Source organism: Kryptolebias marmoratus, linkage group LG13, assembly GCF_001649575.2.
Source record: "Kryptolebias marmoratus isolate JLee-2015 linkage group LG13, ASM164957v2, whole genome shotgun sequence".
In the NCBI taxonomy this organism is placed as follows: Eukaryota; Metazoa; Chordata; class Actinopteri; order Cyprinodontiformes; family Rivulidae; genus Kryptolebias; species Kryptolebias marmoratus.
The window spans coordinates 19,617,813-19,622,152 of record NC_051442.1 but is presented as its reverse complement, the minus strand read 5'-3'; the positions used below and the strand labels follow the sequence as shown (position 1 = coordinate 19,622,152).

Sequence of the window (4,340 nt, the reverse complement as noted above, 5' to 3'; positions counted from 1 at the left end):
TTTTTTTTTTTTTTTTTTTTTTTTTTCTGTTTTGTAGTTTCTTCTTTCATACATTTTAAGGGACTCTGCTTCTCCATCTGTTCCACTACTTTAACCATTCAAATATCAGAGCCTGCAGATCGGTGGGGATTCCTGTGCTATCACTTCCGGTTTTCGTAACTTTTCCACTTTTCGACATATTTAACTTTATTTACAAAAATTAGCTCCACAGTAATACACTGAGATCTCTTCGTTTCTTTTAAAACATTGTTCTCTTTGAAATCTGCTTCAGCATGCCTGTTCTTTTTTTCTTGTCTTTTCTGCTCCTTTTTGCTTTAGTTTTAATTTTGCTCATCTTAGCTTGTAGCTGCTATTTAGCTCATTTTAGCTTGTATCGATGGCTTTGCTAATCTTAGATTTTAGCTACAGATTTGCTCATTTAACATTTGAATAAAAAGCTCTAACAGCAAAGTGCTTTAAGATTTATTTTGTTTAAAATCTTGACATGGAGCACTGTGCAAAAGTTTTAAAGCAGACCTAACTGAGCGGCTCAAGGTGTTCGCCCGGTTCTGCAGTCGTAGTTTTTGGGTACGTTGTCAGATACCTTATGAACCTTAAAACTTAAACATGTTTGCTCTATAAAATGCAAACATTTGCCACATGTTGTATACTGTGTGTGCAACCGTTGAGCTACGAGTTACAATGACCCAAAAGCAAAACTTGTTTCTTTTTTATTTTCTTTTACGAAAACATGACTTCACAATGTGTTCACAATGCTGCATATATAGTCTGCAGATTTGTTCACTCATTGAACTCTTTGAGGAGCTGTAGCTGGGGGAAAAAAGGGCTGAGCAAAAGGGGACAAAAGAGAAGGAAAAAACAATACCATAAACATGCAAAAAGCACGACAGACAGCACAGTGGTGAAAGCAGCAACTGCTTGGATTTCGAGAACGGTTTCCAGTGAGAAAAAAGCAGGAAAAGGAGCTGCCTGCTCTTTGCAAAAAAAAACCAGGTGAGGGAAAACAGATGAATCGTGTTGTTTGAGGGGTCTTTTCTTCCACTCCCGATTCGCTAAGTGCTGCAGATTATCAGGCCGGTCTCTCCTCCTGCGGGTGAATCTGTGGACAGGAGAGTCATTTAAAGTTACGAGCTCGCGGGCTGCCGTCAGAGACAGGGCCACAGCATCTGCTCTATTTATCATCAGGGAGTGACTGTTAGCTGATGATGGCTGTAAAATGTAAAGGCTGTTGGAGGAGTATATCAAGTGAAGAAAACGGCCCATTTTCCACTCAGGATGACTCAAGTACCTCGAAGTGGCTCTTGTTCCTCTCCGAGTGCAGCTGGGCTTCTTCTCAGTCACTACGGAGACCAAAATTATTCATCTTTTTTTTTTCTTTTTCTCCCCATGGTAGCCCCCCTTTTTTTTTTTTTTTTTTTTTCCTTTTTCTTTAAGTGTTATGGCGTGTTGCTCTATCAGCGTCGGCTCACTCTCAGGTCTGCTGTAACGTAAGGAGGGGAGGGCTTCATGTGAAAAACCACATGTCTAATTCGACGCCGAGCCTTCAGACCTAATTTCTTGCTCGTGTGCGAAAACTGCAATTTACAGCAGCACGAGCTCCCGCTCCCCGCTGCTTAAACCTTGCTCAATAAAAACAGTAGTTTGAATAAAAGAAACCCCAATTAGTGCCTGCTGACTGTGCACTTGTGTTCCAATCGGCTCGCTAGCGGTGGGATAATTAGCATTTGGCCAGAGCGGCCACTTTTTCCTGCCGTTTTCTCACTGGCAACCGCGCTTAGCTGGAGATCTGAGACATGATATGCTCCTTGCCACCAGCAGCCGCCAACAAACTTCACTCATATTCCTCATTAACCCTCCCTTGATGCTTTTAGCTCTTCAGCTAATCCAGATTTCAGGTGAAGGTTGAAATGCTAATAATCTACACTTGCTGACTAGAGGATAATCGGCAGCTGAAAGGAGCTCCATTTCATCCAGCAAAGAAATGTTAGCAATAGGTTTTGGTAACAAATTAATAAATTTTATTCTGAACTAATGGTTTGGTTAGTTTGTGTTCTTTGCCTGAATCTGAGTAAATTTAAAATTCATCGCCCAAGTGCCAGTGGGGGAATTACGTCTAGAAAGGTATATTTACCTCCATGAATTAAGACGCATGCAAAACCATTCACTCAGTTTTTATTCATAAAACACAAAAAATATAGTAGTAGTTTGTTAAAATATAAATTATGCTTCTAATTGATAAAAAAAAATGGTAAATGGCTCGCACTTATATAGCGCTTTATCTAGTCCAAGGACCCCAAAGCGCTTTACACTACAATCATTCACCCATTCATCCTCACATTCACACACTGATGGCAGTAAGCTACATTGTAGCCACAGCTGCCCTGGGGCGGGCTGACAGAAGTGAGGCTGCCATCACACCGGCGCCACCGAGCCCTCTGACCACCACCAGTAGGCAAGGTGGGTGAAGACACTGTACCTTACATTTTTATAATTTTAGAAATAAAACAAGTATTTTCCCCTCCTTTTAACTATATTAATCTGGAGTATTTGGATCACCATCCATCTGTGCTGTGTGCTGCATTTATTAGTTCACCACTTGGTTATTAAGCATCACCTTTGTTCTGACTTTTTTTCTGTCCACTGTCCCAGTTTAGTCCTGAAGATTTCTCTTCAGTGAAATTATATAAATGGGTTTTTTTTGTGTGTGTTCAGTGTAAACGAACGTGGTGCTTGCCTTCCTTCCCACTTACGCTCCCTCCTGCAGCAACAGATGATGTGTCATGAGGTTTTCACGGCGATAGCAGACCACGGAGGCTGTGTCAGAATCCATGAATTTATGGTTGCATTTCCCAATAAGATTGCCTCTGTGTTTATGCAGTCTGTTCCTGTCACAGTGAGACATCATTTCCAACAAGATCATTAATCATTTCATGTGCTTGACAGGTGAAACCTCAGCATGTCTGTGTCTCTGTGTGTGGTGTGTGTGTCCGTGCGTGTGTACGTGTTCATTTCTCTGTGTTTGCTTAGCCTGGCATTTATTCAGCAACAGACACTGGGCCCTCAATGATGGCGGGTGTCAAGCTCCAGCTCCTTGGCCCAGACCCCTGCATTAATGAGGCTGCCATCAGCGGCCTGAACACTTTGTTACTTCAGCTCCCCGTGTGCCTCCCCACACCAGCCCCTGCACATCACTGCCCATTGTTTCCTGTTCACAAATAAAGCAGGAATTAATTAGCCACTTGGCACAGCTCGTGGTGCTGCCGCGTCCGCGCCCTCCGCTCAGCTCTGAGGACCCATTCTGACTGCTGCGAGACCGAGCTAAAACCCCAGACCTCTGCCTGAATGATGCCATTTTAGATTTCGGCTTCATTCAGTGGGCGGAGCGGGGATTGCTGTGAGTCCGTTTTACCTGAACTGAGTGTCCGCTCAGACTGAAGTTTGTCCTCCTGGCTGTCTTTCAGTCCAAAAGCTCTGGTTTAACTGAGTCTGAGGTGAAACAGGACAGAGTTGCTCTTTTTTTTTGCAAGACTGAAAACACTGCATTTGAAATGAGGCGCACAATCAAATCTGCTCAGATTTTAAAAAAAAGAAAAAAAAAAAGAAATCTGGCACCTAAAATGAAGCATTGTGACACACGAGCCAACTCTCCCATGATCATTGTTGCACTTTAAAAAAAAACAAACTCATCAATAAAACACCCTTCACACACGCACAAACAGGTAGTCATGTTCACGCTGTCACTTCAGCACTGTTAAATTTAGCCGCAGTGCTTTAGCAGGTGTAACAAATGTCTGAGTCCTGGGAGGTGTTCCTGCAGATCAGAGACGCTGCTTTCTGTGTCTGATTACTTGTCTGCTGTCATGGAGCTCTGCCTCGCTGCCTCTTTCTGTTTCTCTTTTTATTTTTCCCCACGGCAGCCACAGGGGACCATTACTGCCTCTCTTATTCTTTGTTTGGCTTGTGATTCACTCGCAACATCGCAGCCCACCCTCAGCACTTATTCTTGGCCTGTATGCATCAATTAAGGCCAGTAAAAGCTTTTGACCTAAAAGCCACCAACAATTGCACTTAACTGGATTTTCTTTTGGACTGGGAATGTGTCAGCTGCAATAACTCCACTGTGACTGCAATAGGAAATATCTTCCTCGTCCACATTGGGTAAAACTATTTTTGAAGGGGAAAAACGGCAGCTATATTTGCACGCTCTTTTTGACAAATCTTTGACAAAGCTGCCCAGTTTTCAACCGATTAATATGTCTCTTTCATTGTGCCCCTCTTCCTCTCTTTTCTCTGTCCGTCCTTGCCAAACTCTGTCTCAATCTGTCCTGTCTCTGCCCCAG

The 4,340-nt window shown here is 43.0% G+C and overlaps 1 protein-coding gene across 1 annotated transcript in view; it reads left to right on the top strand.

Annotated features, from left to right (window-relative positions):
• The window catches only part of fam222ba (family with sequence similarity 222 member Ba), a 40,663-nt gene that overhangs the window by 32,642 nt on the left and 3,681 nt on the right, over nt 1-4,340 (top strand). The window lies entirely within an intron of this gene.